We start from the raw sequence: 20793 nt of genomic DNA, 5'->3' as shown, positions 1-20793 counted from the left end.
TCAATGTAGATCGGTCTACTGTCACCTACTGCTAATATTCACCGCCCTGCATGCTTTTCTCACTTTCCAGTAAGAATTCATGTGCTTTTCCAGGACCAGGACATTTTTCACACCGTGGTAAGGGTTCATTTTGTGTAGAACAAGCCATAATTTGAAGAAGACTTTTTTCATCCATTCCATGAACTATCAGTATATATTTTAAACTTTGCACCATGAGTCTTACATTTTGGTGTATTGCACACACGCACACTGTATGTGTTCCTTTTGCACCTGTCAGTATGCAGTGTTTTGGATGCAACTCTGCAAATTTTGAAAACCCAATAGAAACTAAGGGGTTTTTCTCGCATAATAATGTGTACAATTCTTTCAAGTTACACAATATTAAACCCTTTTGCACCTAGTGTCGTACAATAGAATCTGCTGTAGTCTGTTTTACAGACACAAAGTCCTTTTTCCCCAGGACATACGCGACTGTAACCATCATCTTCATAAAATTCAACTACTGATGTCTTAACATTCTCAGGCATAGGATGGCCAGTATTCTTTGTGATGTCAAAGTACAAACCACGTGATTTCGCCTTTCTTACAATACACTCTGCTACTTCAAATTCTTCAGCTACTTTCTTTAATGACCAGCTTCGTGGCACAACTGAAACTAGTTGTATTTTCTCTTGAAGTGTCAATGGCGTTTGTAAGGTACTTATAATACAGTCAAGAAGGTCCTTATAGTCCCTACTAAGTGCAACCAAATCTTTTTCTGAATTTTTTTTTAACTCGAATCCAATGTAACCTGAAGGGTTTTTACCTTAGCTGATGAAGCTTGTGCTAACTCTCTCTTCCCAAGAGCAAGTTTCTGTTCATTGTTGAGCCTCCTCTGCTTAAAGGGTGATATTCCTACTTGAGAAAATGATAAATTTATTGACTCTCGCTCTTTTTCTGGCGGTACTGAGAATGGCTGATCGTCCATTAATTCATAAGAATCATCACTATTGTTTTGTAATCTTGTATATTATTATTATTATTATTATTATTATTATTATTATTATTATTATTATTATTGTCAGTTATCAATATCATCATTGCTATCTCTGTTTTCTTTCTTTTCGTTGTATTAGCTCGATGAGAGCTCTATAATGTACTTTTGACTCTGTTAACCCTCTATAGTGCTTTAACTTAATTTGTATCATTTTCATCAGTGTTTGTATTTATTTTTTGTATTTATATGTGTTATCTGGTAGGATGGAAGAGAAGGCCTGATGGCCTTAATCCTGTCAGATTAAATAAATTATTATTATTATTATTATTATTATTATTATTACTATTATTATTATTATAGCAATTTGTACATACACACTGGCCAGGTGAGAGAGAATTTTTTCTTTCTGTCGGCGATGTCTTCTGTTACCTGACGTAAACTCTTCTTAATAACCGTCTTATATCTTCTATATGGCTCACAACATTTTTGTCCAAAGAGATGTGTATATTTGTTACTGCAGTATATCCTCAGATGATGATAAATAGTCTCTAGCCCTTCGTTTTTCTCAGTCTGCATCACATTAATTGTCTATCTTGATCAGGCAAGGTTTTCACGTCCAACAAGGCAATAGATTGGGTCTATGTTAGTTTGTGACAACTATCCCCTGTCAATATTGTCGTACAGAACAAGAATTCATTTTCTTGGACACTATCTATTCTACTTCTACCGTCACCCGTGAAATACACTGAAATAAAAATGTCTTAACGTCAAGCTACTGTAAAGTATGCACAACTCTACAAATAACGGCGCACAGTTTTAATTCACTGACCTATAACCTAACAGTTCTTCAAATGATAGATTTACTGATAATACCGCTTAATACCGACACATGTTTGATGTATTACATCCGAAAGTGAACGTTACTGTACACAACAGGTATGGCAGATACTGCAGTTCGGTTATTCCGAGACTGGCAGTGGAGTGTCGTCACCTCCAAGACGTGCTTAGTTATGCTCCGAACTCCGAGCAGGTTTGAACATGCATGTACGTACTTACGTGACCAGACGGAAGGGAGCCGAAATACAAGTTCAAAATTTGACCATGTATACAGAATGCTTGAATGTTTTTACTATTAAAATTTCGTTATTATTTCACCTTGCCTTTATCTTCAATACAGCATGAAAGTATTCACCCAATTTTTATATATTTTATTTTATTTCCATTATAATATAAACTTAGTTTGTACTACTTTGTCACTAAATGGTACAAAATGTTCTCTAATATATTGTCACTAACTTTGACAGAGAAATTTCCATTCATTTCTAAGTTATGGATTTTTTTCCGAATAGGCGCACACCAATATCGAGGGTTGAAGTACTGTACAAACACGTGCATATAACAGAAATGAGTAGGACTTTGCACAAAATACTTCGCCTGTACTCATAGTCAATATTAATGAATAACTGGAACAATTTTGACCAATATCCAAAAAAGTTGCGCCACAGCCAATTTGTCGATTTGACATGGAATGACTCATATGTCTGCAAAAGATTTTGGCTCACCAAGATCTTCACAATGTTAATTAGTGAAGAGTATATAGATTCAGGTTGTCACAAGTATACACTGAAAAAACATTTCAATAGGTACAGAAAATATTAATATTACTGTATTTTGTTATGTAGATGTCCCATAGGCATATATTTCTGAACAATTATTATAATTTAAAAAATGACGAGAAAGGAGGGAAAAACGTTAAGTTCAATCATTCAAATAACATAAAATAATGTAAAATATACAGTAATTACTTTCTAACAGTTCTATATTGTAATTGAATTTAATTTAGGTCTCATCCTTTCCAATTGTTCCTCTTTTACAATTAGATAAGATAGTTTTCAATTTCAGCCTGGTCCACCTACATTGGCGCCTATGACAGTTTGTAAGTATTTGTAAGTATGGAGAGGGACTTTGTTAGTCATTCATTTTGTCTCTTATGCTTTTTAAAATGGGGAAAAGACGTGAAAATAACTTAAAGGAACAGAGTTTTTTGCGAAAAGTTCTCGAGTTGAAAGGTCAACTATTTCATTATATTCGTAACTTTCTTGCATATGGTTGTAGGATATTCGTTGTCTAAAATTTCTTGGACGTCGGACAAACACTCCCTCTTCATCACTATTTGAGTCAGAATTATCCATTTCAAATGGTTTCATGGTTTTATCTTCAAAATCTAACCATACATTGGCATTTACTTTTTACAAATTATTAAACTATTACTTAAAATACAGTCATGGAACTAACGTTAATATTATTAATAAATTTAATTATCTTTGCTGCTTTATGAAACACTTTAGTAATATTATTATTTATTTTAGTAATAATATGAGCGTTTACAGTAATAAATAATATTATTAAATATTACTTTTATGAAACAGAACAGTAATAATATTACTTAATGTTATTACCTTTTTAGTAATATTACTTTTATGAAATAGGCCCCAGGGGAAAGTTTCAGTACACGGATACCTCACTGACAATAATTATCTTAAAATATTAAAAAGAGAGATTTGTCTGTGTTTGTCGTATGCGCATCATGCTTACGAAAAGACACTTTTCAATGCCAATAATTTATTTTGTGTGCACAAGGTTGGAACTTTGTTTTTTCTGGGCGTGAATTTGTCCAAAAGGAACGACATATGTTTATACGCGAACCAAGTTGACTCGTACACTTCATCACTCCCCATTCCAGAACTTTTTATGGAATTCTGTCTTTCACTCCAGAATGATGTCAGTAGGGATTCAATTTTCTTTTTGACTTCTGCTCCCTACAATAAACAAAAAACATATATCCACTGAAAATAAATAAAAAAAATAATTTTCAAATTTTGCACGTGTTTGACTCGCCTATCTTGCAGCTAAACATCTTTCCAATAGATTCCCAAACATCATGTTTTCTTATTTTATTGTGGTAAGTAGGATACTTGGGATTCCATGAAGTTTCCTGCTCCCTATATGCATTAATAAAATTTATAACAGCGTCTTCCGTCCACTCCAGTTTCGACATCCTCTTAGTGAAATTGAACTAAGCGCTGCGTTCTGCTACGAACTACAAGCTAGTGGCAAATCCCGTCCACAACGAATACCAACTTCCTTTGATGTACCGACAAGCGACGGATCACTTCCGAAGGCAAACCAAACGATCGGTTTGCCTTTGCTGCGACGTACACACGTACCGATTTCAATCAACGAATGCAATCGTTTGTCGTTCGTTCGTTGTTCGTTCGCTAAGTGTGTACGCACCTTAACAGAGCAAGCGAAAGAAGGAAGCTTCGGAGATTTATTTTTTGGCAAAGATTTGAGAAGTTCAACATTTTTCAAGTCCTTACATCTAGCTTTCATTTAACATCACACTGTAAAACTGTGAATTTAAATTGAAGATCTAACCGCATTATTTATATATCTGCTGAAAAAGGATCGACGTACAGAGATAATAATAATAGTAATAATAATAGTAATAATAATAATAATAATAATAATAATAATAATAATAATAATGATAATAATAAATAATACTTAACCTTTTAATTTTTCATGAGTGACATGTAGTATAACGCCGTTTTATGTTATACAATCGTTTTCCTCGTAATATTTGTGAACAAATTATACATTTAATATTCGCAACATTTTGGCAGCAAAAAAATGCGTCCTCCCATCCTACTTGAAACTTTCGTTGTTGTAGAGGTACATAGTTTCGAGAGAGACATTGCGACGATACGCCACTCGCAGGTCAAAGACAAATACAAATGGAATGGAATTTGACTCCAGTGAGTGAGAGGGTGGGGGTTGGGGGAGGTAGGAAGTAAGAGAAATGCATAGCATGTGCTCGGGAGTCACATTTTCGCCACGGCTGCTTTAAACGAACGAAAGACATTGCGTTAACCCAACTCTGAGACATACTCGAAGTTAGAGGCGCACGTAGCGCACTGGTAGTATAATGACTTATATTTCTCAGGCCTAATCATCACTCTCGCCAGGAGTTGAACTCATATCCTTTGGGTCTACACACAAGCATAGTAACTGTTAGACCACAAAAGTGACGATATAATAATAAAATTAACAAATTCCACTAATGACCGATACATTTCTCTTTCATTAAGCAAGTAGGCACTATTTTTTATTCCGTTTCTAATGAAATCTGCAAAAGGTCAGATTTGTTACAAAACACGAAATGATTACGTTATAGTTACGGGAATATTTATTCCCATTCGGCTTTTTTGTTTCGAATCCTCTATAGCGTGCATTTTCCAGTAATTCTTATTAATTGCATTTAACGAAATGCACTGCATTGATAACAACCAACAAAACAAGTGAGGACATGCATCACAATTATAAGCAAGCTACAAATTGAAGTAGAGGATAAAAACCATGTCGCCCCTGTAATAATTGTCAGCTGTAGGCAAATAATTAGTTAATTTCACTATTGTTACATGAATTATAAAAGTTCCGAACTCATAAATATCGATTTATCAGGCAGTTGACCAGCTAGAGTGGTCTCGAAGCTGGGTACAGGGTTCCTAACCCACGTTTTTAGTTATGTTTAAATTTCTCTATAAATGTCAGATATTTAAATTGTATCTAGATAGTCTTCCAAATTTATTGCGATTAATTTAATCTACAGAATTACTGTATATCACATTTCATCTTGAACCGTATCTATGTTCATGTTTTCAGTAAATACAATTCAAATTCTCTATAAGCTTAACCTGGGAACAGCAGCAACCACAGCAAAGTACTGACAGTCAAACAAAGTAAGCACTAGACATAGGTATTGCTTGAAAATTCATGTTTTTATCTTTTGCTTTGATTGTCCAGTTTTCACAATTATTCAGTAAAGTAATTTAATTACGGTTTTAGTTTTGGTTAAAGTATGTTGCAATAACTAAGGCAGAAATGGAATATTTAAGAAGAACAGCAGGTCATAAATGGAACGACAACAAAAAAATTGAAAAAAATTTAGAACAATTCAAGTTGACACCAGCCTTTGAACAAATTTTAAGTTGTAAGTCAAAGTGGATACAACATGTCAATACTATTCCCCGCAACAAATATTCTAGATTACTAAAAAATTACACCCTGGCGGGCACAAGAAACCCAGGAAGACCCCTGAAGAGAATTCTCGACCTCTAATATGAGACTGGAACTGACCAATCTGTGGTCTAACTTCTTGGAAGCTGCATGATGATGATGATGATGATGAAGATGATGATGATGCATTTTTTATAGATATGTCATATTCAAGAAATACTCATAGGCCTATATACACAGGCTATATATTTGATTCCGAAAAAGAATAATCGAATAAGGGCAATTTTTATTTTTCCTTTTGTGCATATTTTAACAGTTTTGGTGAAAAATCACATTGTAATCTAATATCACATATAATCACCTATTTTGCCAGTTTTTCCACATTTGCACACATTTTAAAGATGAAACTTTAAAAGATCTCTTGAAGTAAAACAGATTATTTTTATAACCATTTCATGGAACAGTGACTGATGCGGATGGCCAAATATTCCAATAAATTTGTTTGTTTATCCGCTTGGTTTCATCCAACTCCAAAGAAGAAGAAAAGAAACAAATTATTAACACTTCAGAAACAGACTACGGACAGCCGATTCTCAAGTTCCAGTGAATACCTATAGAGGGCAGGGCGCTGCGCTTGTTCGCCTGGTTTGCAGGAGAGCTTGGAACTCCTAGTAGCATACTAGTAGCACTGCCTAATGCCAATGAAAAACTGGAGACCAGGAGCCTACGTCTCCTTGGCATCTTGGCAGTAGTTGAAGAAGCAGAGGAGAGACTGAAAGGAGCGTGGAGACATTCTCTAAATAATTCACCACGGTGTGCCAGAAGAGTAGTGGTCTGAGTCTGTTGCAGAAAGTGGCACCTATGTTGAAGGGGTAGATAAAATCTCGGCTATGTAATGGGGATCTTAAAAGGATCACTCGTTTTTAAGTTTGCTCCAATCACATCCTGTGATGTTGAACATAAATTTTCAGCATACAGACTTGTATTGATTGAAAAAAGGCATTCTTTCACAAAAGAAGACCCTTACAGTTTATTTTCATTTATTCCTATAGAGTGTTTGTTATTATTAGTCTACAAGAAAACAAAGTAATTTAAAATAATTTAATAATTTTAAATTTTTGGCAAATGTCTTGTTCTAATACGGGTATGTATATTTTAACTTCTTGACAAATGCCCTATACTAATTTCGGTATGCATATGACACTGCATTTTTAACCATAACTATGAATGGCAGATGGGACTCTCTATGAATGTTAGCCTAAGTCTCCAAAAATGGGAAGGAAAATGCAGGAATAATCCCCACGCGCAGTTGACCGATATCCAAAACTGACTCCGCACGCTGTTGGGCGCTTTAAAACAGGTAGAAATTTATCTTGCGCGCAGTCGAGATCATCCGACATGATATGATATGATATGATATATGATATGATATGATATGATATGATATGATATGAAATGATATATGATATGATATGATATGATATGATATGATATGATATGATATGATATGATATGATATGATATGATATGATATGATGTAGTATATGATGTATGATATGATGTGGTATAAATTTCAAATTTCAATTTTTTTTTCAAATTTCAAATTTATTTACAATTTACATTTGAATTGAATACATATGAATAGATACCCGAAATGAGCATATGCTCGTGCTCGGGTACAGTCCAGTAGTCTACATAAATTTTACAGGGTTCAAATAATAATAATGATGATATAAATAATAGTAAAAATAATAATAATAATAATAATAATAATAATAATAATAATAATAATAATAATAGAATAATCGTGACAGAAATTATACAAAGATTGAAATACAAAATAATTCATTAATAATAATAATAATAATAGTGATAAAACAAAAGTATTTACAATAATAAAATAAAATATATGATATGATATGATATGATATGATATGATATGATATGATATGATATGATATGATATGATATGATATGATATGATATGATATGATACAGTTGTTGTTTAGTCAACTGTCCGAATACAGGTCTGAATCTCACAAGAGATACCACTTGTCCGGCAACTAATTCAGGAGATAATGTGGTAGAGTGGCTAGTTCCTTTCCTCCATGACATGACATGATATATGATATGTTAGGGTACTATATGATACGTTATGATATGTATTCTTCGGTATGGTATAGGCCTAATTCATATTTTGTTCCAAAGGAATGCGAATTACAAAATCTATCGCCATCTTTTGTATTGTGATATGATGATGTGGTATCATACCATGGAATATAATCCTATGCAATATGATGATACCTCGTACAAAACACTATTTGTAACATAATAGGACACGGATATATATATATATATATATATATATATATATATATATATATATATATAATCGAATATTTACTTAACCTGGTAGAGATAAAGCCATCAGGCCTTCTCTTCCCTCTACCAGGAGATTACAACTACAAGATTAAGAATACAATTACAATTTTAATTTATTACAATCCAATCATTTTTGTTTTATAAATGTAATTTGTATTCACTTGCTAGCTAGCTAGTTAAATAAATAAATAAAAATTAATATTAAATTTACAAATACAATTTATATACGATAGTATATACAGTGAAGTTTAACATGCATACAAATTCTGATTTTATCACGATTATTATAGTACATATTTGTTACATACACAGCTTTAAAATATATTTCACAGACTTAATTTCATATTCAATAATTTTGCACTTCACTGCATTTTGAGTCTGTGATTCTGTTTCTAATATGCATAGTTATGCGAGAAAAAACCTTCTCCATTCACATTGGCTTTTATAGGACAAGAGAATTTTATATAAAGAAGGAATATGTGATATTGCTCTAATCGCTGGTACAAGCTCACAAGGGTGTACCTTTGAGGAAGATCACTCCAGCATCTGCAGTTACAGTTTTTATCTGCCAGTACCTCTCTGCAGCATAATGTCCCACGGCCGGATGGGAAGCTTCAAGTCTTTTGAACTACTTTGGCCGGATTAAAGCAGTTTATAATGTTTAAGTGGAGCGGATAGCGATTCTATGGAAATTTTACAGGCATTTTCTAAAAAATTGTCTCTTTTATGTTATTGATGCAAGGATTACAGTGAAATGTGTAATCATGGAACCTAAGTTTACATGGAACAAATACATGCTCTTTACTTGCCAGTTACTTTACGTTTGAGAAGACTTCATATCCCTTTTTAATGATAATTTTATTTCTCCTTCTAGGAAAATAGCCAAGCTCGTGTAGCTACAGATAAAGAAACCTGGATTCCTTATCTAGGAAAATACCGTATTATTCTTCTTACGTGAATGATCAGATTTGTATGAATACAGAAGTAATTACCACATCAGTACACTAATGGTTATGTTATATGTGTAATTAAGTAGGTTATTTTACTTGGTAGATTATTTAACTTGATATAAGTGACAGTGGATAATAGTAGCCTACTATTTTTTTAAGTTGGTTACTTATCGACGCTGTATCAACTACGAGGTTATTTAGCGTCGATGAGATTGGTGATAGCGAGATGGTATTTGGCGAGATGAGGCCGAGGATTCGCCATAGATTATCTGTCATTCACCTTACGGTTGGGGAAAACCTCGAAAAAACCCAACCAGGTAATCAGCCCAAGCGGGGATCGAACCCGCGCCCGAGGGCAAATTCAAACTGGCAGGCAAGCGCCTTAACCGACTGAGCCACGGCGGTGGCTAGTACAAAGTTATGAATTACATTCCGTAATAGAGTTTGTTTTTATGAATTAGCCTACTTTCCAGTAGGCCTACAATGCACGATATAAATAATATTACAAATGAAGAGTCCACTGCAAGAATGATGGATGTCACTTTCTTGTCGAAAATGAACCAAGACTATCAATGCATAGCTTAAGACATATAGAATGTACATAGAGAGTTATATGGCATTAACACTGATAGTCATTGTCCAGTAATGATCGGAAAATCACAGTTAAGCTTTGAGCGCTAAGCATTTCAAACTTTCAATTGCTTCTCCTGCAAAATGTATTCCAAATGACATCCATCATTATTGCAGTGGACTCTTCAAATATAATGCATTTTTAATCAGTTTATAAGAACCAACATCCCTTGGTGAAGTGTTAAGCAGTTGTCTTTCTTAGTATTCACAGTCTTAGTAGGCACAGTATCACGCATTATCATATGTGACGTCATCTATTGCCTACTATTGAGGCATATAAGTATGATATATGTTACGTATCTCGTAGCAACGCCGAGATACATGTCCTTCCCACTCAAGGAAACATGCATATTGTGGTACATGCTACATTGTTCTCCATCACGATGCTAATGTATTTTAACTAACTTGAATTTTCAGTCGTAAATGTTTTAAACTGGAAGGTGGATAATATTTTACCTAACGATAGCTTTCCGCACACATTTTACTGCATGTATTGAAAACTTTACAAATTAAAAGATGAAAGCATAGTTATCATATACAGAACCTTTAAATAGACGTTCATCCGTGAGTGTGCAGCCGCGCCTGGCGGTGGAAGCACGCTGTTTGCCGTCAGAGTCGGATATCCATAGCCCCTAAGTCAAGCGCATAGATTGCTCATTCAAATTACAATTACAATTTCCACCTTTTTCCCTTTTTCATAGAAGATGTTGAAATGATGTTCTTGTGCCGCCATATATCTGTCAGATATTTTAAGAAAATTTGCATTAAAGCACATTATTTCTTCTTATAAAATTGCTGCAATTTCCCTTCTTATATAGTCTTTGAGTTCTTCCATCGTATGGGGATTATTCCGATACACTTTATTTTTTAACTTTCCCACAAAAAAGAAATCGCATGCAGTAAGATTTGGGAATCCCGCTTGCATCTATTCCCTTACTGATGATGAACTTGACTTAAAAAATTTCCGCAATTTACTCTAAAGAGAGATCAGCTGTATGCGTTGAAGCGGATTCTTGTTGAACAATGCCTGTGTACGTTCAATTTCAAGTCATTCTTCTAGAAATGGTGTGATTATTTTATCTGCATACCTCTGCGCATTTACGACATTTCAAAGAAGTGTAAGCATTCACTGCGTACCATGCACCAATTTTTTGGTCATGCAATGGTATTTCTATGCAAGATCGGGATTTTCTACATTCCAGTTATTTCACTAAGGGCGGTACCTATTTTTCTATTTTCGGATTCTTAATAAGAAAGATCACAAAAGCTGATACTCCAATAGTTTATGAAAAATGTTATGTTATGTTTTATTTAACGACGCTCGCAACTGCAGAGGTTATATCAGCGTCGCCGGATGTGCCGGAATTTTTGTCCCGCAGGAGTCCTTTTACATGCCAGTAAATCTACTGACATGAGCCTGTCGCATTTAAGCACACTTAAATGCCATCTACCTGGCCCGGGATCGAACCCGCAACCTTGGGCATAGAAGGCCAGCGCTATACCAACTTGCCAACCAGGTCGACGTTTATGAAAATCTGTTTGTACAAAGTTGGAAGTCAATTTCATTGTTGTGACGCTAAGGTCGAATGTGGACTTTCAACTTCAGGAAACAAACGCAATTTTTTTTTTAATTTAGTGAAAACAAGATTGATATAATAAACTTAAAGACACAGTGAGGTGATGTGCACCAAATTGAAGGGCATACATCGGACATGATTAGATATATCTGAACAATTCTTTGACCGCATGAGAGTAAAATATAATTTTACTCATATAGTTGTAGCTTTCTCCTTAAATAGACTGACATACATTTAACTGCTGAAATGACGAAACTCTCGTTAAGTAGGGTGAGCCCACCAGCGTAGCTGAGTCGGCTAAGGTGTTTTTGCCAATCCGGAGTTGCGCTTGGGCGTGGGTTCCATTCCCGCTTGGGTTGATTAACTGGTTGGGTTTTTCTGAGATTTTCCCCAACCGTAAAGCAAATTTCAGGTAATCTATGGAGAATTCTCGGTCTCATTCGCTATCAGCAATCCCATCGACGCTAAATAACCTCGTAGTTGATACAGCATTTTTAAATAACCAAGTAAAAAAAGTAGGGTGAGCACTTTGTCCAGTCTTAGTCCGAGATGGTACTGGATTTCACATGAGGAACTCAATAACATCAGCACCCTAAGAAGAATACAAATTAATTACCATAACTTCTACTGAATGTGGAACCTAAGCCAGCATACTTCTAATAATAAGAACCTCATATAATGGGTGAGGTGTATTAATTTTGTCAGTATCTTCCAGTTATTAGATATTAATAAGCTGGAGATATTTTATGTAAATTTTGATGTACCGATAATTCATGAAATTATTGAGTAATTCCTTTATTATGTTTTCCAGTAGAATCGATTAGTCGTATCACTAGATACATTGCTAATTATTTTGTAGAATTATATTTTGTGTTGTATAAAATCGCACATCTGCTTTAAGGTTTTCCGTTTTAATCTTCTTTCTCTAGTCCTTCATAATCTCTTTCGTGTGTTTCTTCTTTCTTTCTAGGAAAGTGATTTTCTTAATCTCATTTATATTCTTGAATTTCTTCGTCTTCTTTATATATTCTTCGCTGTGTGTTTCTTAATCTTAATCTTCCACGTAAGATTGTGGTATTCAACTGTAGCCACAGCGCATCGTTACACGAGCGGTCCAGGTATGGATTTACAATAGGAGACATAGGTTAATTGTATTCGTATTACTCCCTATACTTACCGAGATCAAGTTCCTGTTCACTTAAGAAAGGCTTTATATCGACTAAATAGATATTATGGGTGCAACTATTGTGTATTTTTTTAAAGTCATTTTGTTTTAATCTCACTCAACTTCTCAGTCAATCAGTCAATCGCTTACTCACTCACTCACTCACAAACTCACTCACTCACTCACTCACTCAACTTGTCAGTCAGTCGCTTAGTCACTCACTCACTCACTCAACCTGTCAGTCAGTCAGTCAGTCAGTCAGTCAGTCAGTAAGTCAGTCACTCACTTACTCAACCTGTCAGTTAGTCAGTCAGTCAGCCAGTCAGTCAGTCAGACACTCACTCAAACTGTCAGCCAGTCAGTCAGTAAGTCAGTCACTCACTCACTCACTCACTCACTCACTCACTCACTCACTCACTCACTCACTCACTCAACCTGTCAGTTAGTCAGTCAGACACTCACTCAACCTGTCAGTCAGTCAGTCAGTCAGTCACTCACTCAACCTGTCAGTTAGTCAGTCAGTCAGCCAGTCAGTCAGACACTCACTCAACTTGTCAGTCAGTCAGTAAGTCAGTCATTCACTCACTCACTCACTCAACCTGTCAGTTAGTCAGTCACTCACTCACTCACTCACTCAACCCGTCAGTCAGTCAATCAGTCACTCACTCACTCACTCACTCACTCTACCTGTCAGTCAGTCAGTCAGTCAGTCACCCACTCAACCTGTCAGTCAGTCAGTCAGTCACTCACTCACTCAACCTGTCAGTCAGTCACTCACTCAACCTGTCAGTCAGTCAGTCAGTTAGTCAGTCACTCACTCACTCAACCTGTCAGTCAGTCAGTCAGTCAGTCACTCACTCACTCACTCACTCAACCTGTCAGTCAGTCAGTCACTCACTCACTCAACCTGTCAGTCAGTCAGCCAGTCAGTCAGTCACTCAACCTGTCAGTCAGTCACTCACTCAACCTGTCTGTCACTCACTCACTCACTCACTCACTCACTCACTCACTCACTCACTCACTCACTCACTCGGTCAACCTGTCAGTCACTCAGCCAGTGAGCCGGCCAGTCAATCAGTTCGTCAATTTCTTAAATGCAGTACACGTAATAATTAAGACGCAACTGCGACACTGTTGCTGCCATGAATCGCGTTTGGAACCCAGACTAAGAAGCTGATGAACCTGTTAGTTCTGTGTTACTGTGATATTCTGTGCTAACTCAGTGGCAGAACTTAAAACCTCACTCTATATTCATCGAAGTTCATGATAAGATAGTCACATATGAACATACGCAATTAATTGTGAGTGTGTGCAATTACAGAAAGGACATCAGACTATGATGTGGACAATCACAAGAGGAATCAATGAGACAGTGAGACAAACGTGCGATTTTCAGCCTCGAAGATACCATTGAGATGGATGCCAATTTTCCAGCCATTACCAAATATGTCATATTATCCCAATAACCCAGCAAATCTCGCCAATTTGGAGTTATCCAACTGGTACCGCGACCGTTCCTCGTATACTAGAGTGCTTCGCTAACAGGCGTCTGTGTGTTAGCACCTACACAAACATTCCCGTACGGCAGCCGGTGGAATTTGTAAGCGTTTCACAGAGTACAAAAGTAATGCATTCGGGATCACTCAGCTTTAACGCCAGCTCGTATTAATTATATGAAATCAGAGAAAAGGGTGGTATAAACAGAAAGTGAAAGAGAGAACGTGAGTGAAATAATCTCTCTAAGAGAATTCTATGAAGAAATCTGATTGTCACACTTTTCCGCCAAATATATCACTGCAATCAACGACAGTGATCGAACCTAAGTTGGCTAAATGATGAGCACGTGCATTGAACCATCGGAGGAGTAGGCCTACCCAACTAAGGAGAGTGAAACTCGTTAAAATACTTGTGACAACACGCACGACAGTGTTTTGTTCAGGGTTTACTTGTGGCCTATTGAAAAGCCAGCCAAGGCACGACGCCTGCGGTTTACATCGTCGCTAATCATTCAAGCCGATGTCATCACCACTCACTGCCGCAGGCTGCTCACCAGAGTCATCAAGGATAATTAACCACGCCAAGTAGTTAGAGAGGCGAACCAGTTTAATGTCCTCACTTACATGGGGAATCTTGACAATCTTGCCCTAGAAATCATCGCGAAAGCTAGGTGTTTACTCTCTTTGAAGAATTTGATTTGTTTGGTGTGAATACGTCTTTAAGTTAGGCCCAGTAATAGAGTGCATCCCAGAAAGTCGAACAATACATTTTCAGGCGAGTTTTGTAGCATGTATAAATTATAAACTACACAGCATATTACAATTAAATAAACGGCGATCGACAGATGAAGGATCAGTGTATCGTACATGACCTTGACTTAGAGCGGGTGATGTCATCTGACAAGACGCGGGAAGAGAGAATTGGTGGTATGCGCGACAGCCGAGGCAATGTAATTCGAGAATGCGAAGAGATAGAACGTTCGCAGTCTGTCAAACGATTTGTACCGAACCCAGAGTACAATCCCAATTGAGCAAAAATCAGAAGTCGACAAGTTAAATAGGAAAAAAAAACTTGTAGTGAATTTGAATGAAGAGAGAAAATTCAAAATGTCGTGGCAAATGCAGCACAAATGGCAGCGGGCGTATAAGCAACGGGTAACAAACGATAGAGCACGACATGTTGACTCTGAATGCATATAAGATGGCGATCAGTTATAAATAAAATCAGACTTTAGTACATTCAACATGTGTTCCCGAGAGACGTATTCACGTATAATAGTTTCGGATGTGTCTCAGATACAACATACACCGATTTTTTTGGTTACCTTTTCTTGCAATTTACTAATAAAATTGTGGGATAAGATATGTTCCTCTCTTCTAGTCTTTCTTGTTTCTGGGGTTAAAATGTCTTTGCATTCCCTTGAAAAAGTACAGTAATAACTTTACAAAGCAACTGAGACAAAGGAAACTACTCAGATTCCAAAAGAGACCGTGAAAGCATTACTATAATTCCAAGCAAATTAATATTTCCTGATTTTCGAGTGGTCCAGTCATATAAAAATATTTGCTATTGGGAGAGAAAGAGACTGCATATTTTATTTATGGACTGGTACAAAAGAGGAGCTTTGATAATCTTAATATTAACGAAATTTCCTTTAATGAAAGGGCGACAAATGGAGTGAGATAAGTTGGCTACAGACTTGGAGCTCACATATTCTTTCTCACAAAGCCAAATACCATTTCAAGAACGTAATTTTTAGTTGCTTTTGTCCTTCCATTATCCTCATTGATTTGTTCAATCACATTGTCAGCAAGGAATTTTCTGGCTACTAAACATTTTGCAGTAATTAGGAGCTTTGTTCACAACATCATGACTAACATTGTAAATATTCAATATCCAATTGTCCTTGTTGTATGTAAAGCTATTTTGTTTTCCATTGTATTGACGGAATAATAAATTCTGTTTAAGCTATTGTAATGCATTAATTGATATTGCGATGAATGTTTTCGAACGAATAGTACACGTATTGTTTACCATCAATGTTTAAAGCGTGTGGCATTTAAACAAATATCAGACGAATTCCTTCACTTTACAATTTTTTTGCTCCCTACTGTGACTGACGTTTTATAACTAATTGAAAATAGAATTCCATCCCAAAAATTCCTTTGAGAATTTTGGTAGATAGAGCAACAGTAAAGAATATTGCCTTCAAAAACTTCGATCTCATATGTAATTTTACTTCCCTTGTTGCCATTTCATTTTCTTATCGTCTTTTAGCAGTATGCAATTCGATTTTTTTCATTGCCACACTTTTCCGGAATGCATATTCCACGGAGTTTAAAATGGTCATCATATTAAATAAAGATATTTTAGATTAGAAATAGACTTTTGGATATTCCGTCATTTCCTGCAACTTAACATTCCAAACGTTTCGAAACTGCATACAGATTCCATCATCGGGGCAGATAGTATGACCAGAGGGGTCGACTACTACGTTGGGCTCGTTATGTCTGTCTACTCAAAACAATTAAGCAACTTATTGCTCGCTATTATTTATATAAGATAACTAATTGCTGGAGTCAAATGAGACACGCGAATAACATAAACATATTAGAGAACGTGAACCGTGAGTAATATCATTAATTTCAGGAGATTATTTTTCGGGATGCTTCAAACAAAAAAGTTGAATAGTATCTTGTTCGCTTTTCCTTCCTTTTCGAGATAAAAATTGTTTTATACGAAATATTTCATAGCGTGTTTTGGGAAATACATTGATTTAATTCCCGATATGCTCAGTCAATTTGAGAGAGCAATGTATTATGATAATAAGTGATTGAAAGAATTCCAGTTTTGTCCTTTAAACGTGCAGAAATTTGATCAAAACAAATGTAACATTTTAAAATTTATTTTCAGAACGAAAAGTCATATTTGTTCAGATCAAATGTCTTCATATTTATAGGACAATACTAAAATTCTTTCAATCATTTATTATCACAATAAACTGCTCTCTTAAATTGACTGAGCATATTGGGAATTAAATCAATGGGTTTCCCAAAGCAGGCTATGAAAAGTTTTATATTAAAACAATAATATTTTTATCTGGAAAAGGAAGAAAAAACGAACAAAATTGTATTGAACTTTTTGTTTGAAATATCTCAAAGAATAACTCCTTGAAATTAATGACATTACTGGCTGTTCACCCTGTATATCATAATACAAATATAATTATGTAAAATGGAACTTTAAATATTTTATACGGAATTAATAAAACTAAGTAATAATTATTATTATTATTATTTGCACAGAGCAGAAAAATTCAGTCATTAAGTATAAAAATCATCGTAGTGTTACTCATGCTACAATTAATGACCTCAGTTTTCATACAAACCAATGTGGCTATAGTGATTTCATTAAGATAAATCAGAGTTAAGTTCCAGGATATGGAATACCAAAGTGTCTATTTATGATCACATTCACCGTGAAATCCTAAAAATGCATAATTATCTGTTAGATTGTCCACGATAGAATTCTTACAGATCTCTCCCTGTTTTGTAGAAAAATGAAATCATAGTGCTGAAGCTGTCTACCTTTTAACTTACCAAACTATACCGTCTACACTATGGCTACACAATATCACATTTTACAGTAGACATGCTTCCAGTACCTGTCCCCATTCCCCAACCATAAGATGTCTGATGAGGGGACCTGGAGACTTCAACATACTTGCATACTACACTTCGACCGCTAAAAGAACGGCTCTGACAGCTGCTATGAAGTTGGGAAACAGAAAGTTACAGAGAACTGAGTACACATTCCTAACACGTTACAAGGTTTTGTTGACGTTACCATGACAGCCTTTCTGCCTCCACCATAGTAAGATTTCTATGGGACAGAATAAAGTATTACATTCACCTTGCTGAGAGTACACAACGCGAGTTTTACTATTCTTCTTTATGCCTCTAAAATTATAAAGTATTCTTTCGCCAAATTTTCAAGTATTTTATACAGCAATTCGTAATAATAACTCTGATATGTGGGGCTAGAGCAATGGTTTTCAAACTGTGTAGCATGGCTCTCTTTGAGGTTCAGACGTTCAGTTACAGAATTTGTGGCAGATTTTAAATTGTGAATCATGATGTCGTTGCGCGAGCAGTATGGGATGAAGATAAATGCAAACAAGATGAAGGCAATGGTTACCGAAAAAAAAAAAACAAGGCAAACATGCTAATTAAATGAGAGAAGAGATAGAGAAGATAACAAGTAGACAGCTTCAGATACTTGGGGTGTACTGTAAGTAGTCACATGAGCTGCTGCCAGGAAGTCAAAAGGAAACTTTTAATATAAAAAGAAGAATTTTCACAGGACCTATGAAATAATAACTAAGGAAAAGACTAGTGAAGTGTTTTGTGTGAAGTGTGGCATTGTATGGAGCAGAAACATGGGCATTACGACGAAGTGAAGAGAAACATACATTTAAAGTGAAGTTTTTTTTTCGAGAAAAAAACCAAAGTCCAAAAAATATGCAAATTTGAGATGTTAAGCATATGGTGAGCGTATTGTAGCGGCCATGTACTGAATTAGTTGTTAGGGGGAAAAACACCGTAGACTTATGTTATAGGAGTGGAAATTTTCAGAGATTTTCATGAAACAACCATAGTCCAAACAGTTTTTTTGTGTGATAACAGTCATTGTCCAGCCAGGACGATGGGAGCATTTACAAATATCCCATTCATGCCATCTTGAAACATTTATCTATATAATTTTAAACTTTAGTAGATTAGCAGTACTTCTTCTTACGTGCACGGGAAAAGCCACCTCAGAAAAAAATTCTTTGACACGTGAATGGTTGTATTAGTTATGGATCATCTTCAAGTTCAGAAGTAACCTCATGGAAGAAACATAAGCAACGAAAGGAGAAGAAATAGGATATAAAAAGAAAAAGAAGATTAAGGGAGAGGCACACTTCAGCCAGAACAGAGTAGGCCTACGTATTTTTTTCTTAAAACAACTATTTTCCACAGTTACTTGCATTTACACATGTATTTCTATGAGGAAATTTAAGTTATAAATGTAGTTCAGTTTTCCCAAGTTTCTACAAAATCTTAAGAAATGGCATGTTGAATTTTGTACTTGGTGTCAACAGCACCCAAACCAGATAGTTTTTTGTTTCTCCTGGAAATTTATGTTTCTGGACTATTGTTGATTTTTCAGAAACCTCATCAAATTATTAATCTAGTAGAACAGATTTCTTAGACTATCACAACGAGGGAAGAAATAATGACTTACTGCCTTTTAACGATGATCGGTTCATTAACATATCAGTGACATTAGTCTATGTCTATGTAGGCCTAAGCTAAAATGATTTTTCGGATGTACAGTAGTGGCAAAAAAAAAAAAAAAGCCGGACCGACTGTTGTAGCTGATACAAAAGAATCCTGTGCTGGGTATTGTGTCAAACTGGTAATTTCAATATGGATAGTGAAACCAGAGGTATGTACTACTTTTAATGTAGAAATGGGCAGTTATCTTTGCCGACTAGAGGTAGAAATGTAATATTGATGCCAGATGAAAATAAAACTCTCAAAGTTTTTTCTTCTGTAAGTTTGAGGCACTAAAGGAAACAAAAGACGGTAAGAATCGAACAAATGCAATAAATTTCATTGTTACAATTATTTAGCCTATACAAGATGGATGTATTTTGTGACTAGCAAAATTTGAATCTGTGACTCTGAAATCAGCTTCAAGGGTCGGTCCTGTTTTTTTTTTGGCACTGCTGTACATTAGTAATTGCTAATTCGCTTTCCAGAACTTTACTTAACATGATATTTTAATTGAAAAATTGAATTTCAAAATCCAAAATATGAATATATCTGAATATAACACCACAATTTTAGGCCGTTATATCTGTCCATGTATATGTTTTTTTTTTCCTTCAGAATTACCCCGTTGTGAACGAAAACACCTCTTCCTCTTTGTGGGAATTGTTTTTAATCACCCTGTATAGCCACATTCCATCTCAACCACGTACAGAGTTTGGTATCTCGTTCCATCGTCTTCTGAATTTCTCTTCCGTACAGAGAACAATAACCCGGTCGGTTTCTTTGTTAAGCCCACATCACGTATCATCTGATTACTATAAGAAGATGAACAAATCTTCGACAAGAGTTTTAGTTTTTGCTATCTTCCAGAAACTTTCCAGCCAAGAGCCGTGCATTACTTTTATTATCCATTACTGTGCAGATAAGGCAAGCGTTAAGATAGCGGAATGCAAGTTTAGCTTCACAACTTATTCGATTAGTAATATTTTTCTGCCGTATCTCTTGCGGTTTGGCCTTCTCTATTTTTCCTCTTCTCCTCTTTCCGGACTCCGAAGTAGCAACATAGGGAAAGGAAGTCGGCATGGATTCATTAATTTCTTATTTGCTCACTCCAGAAAGTTCTCCCAATTATCAGGATATACCCTGAAGAAATAAAATAGACCCATACGAGGCTTATAGCCTATGTTCGTTTGACGTTCGTACAGCATTATTTAACATA

Source organism: Periplaneta americana, chromosome 9 (assembly GCF_040183065.1).
Source record: "Periplaneta americana isolate PAMFEO1 chromosome 9, P.americana_PAMFEO1_priV1, whole genome shotgun sequence".
In the NCBI taxonomy this organism is placed as follows: Eukaryota; Metazoa; Arthropoda; class Insecta; order Blattodea; family Blattidae; genus Periplaneta; species Periplaneta americana.
The sequence above is the reverse complement of the archived record's forward strand: the minus strand, read 5'-3'. Positions refer to the sequence as shown.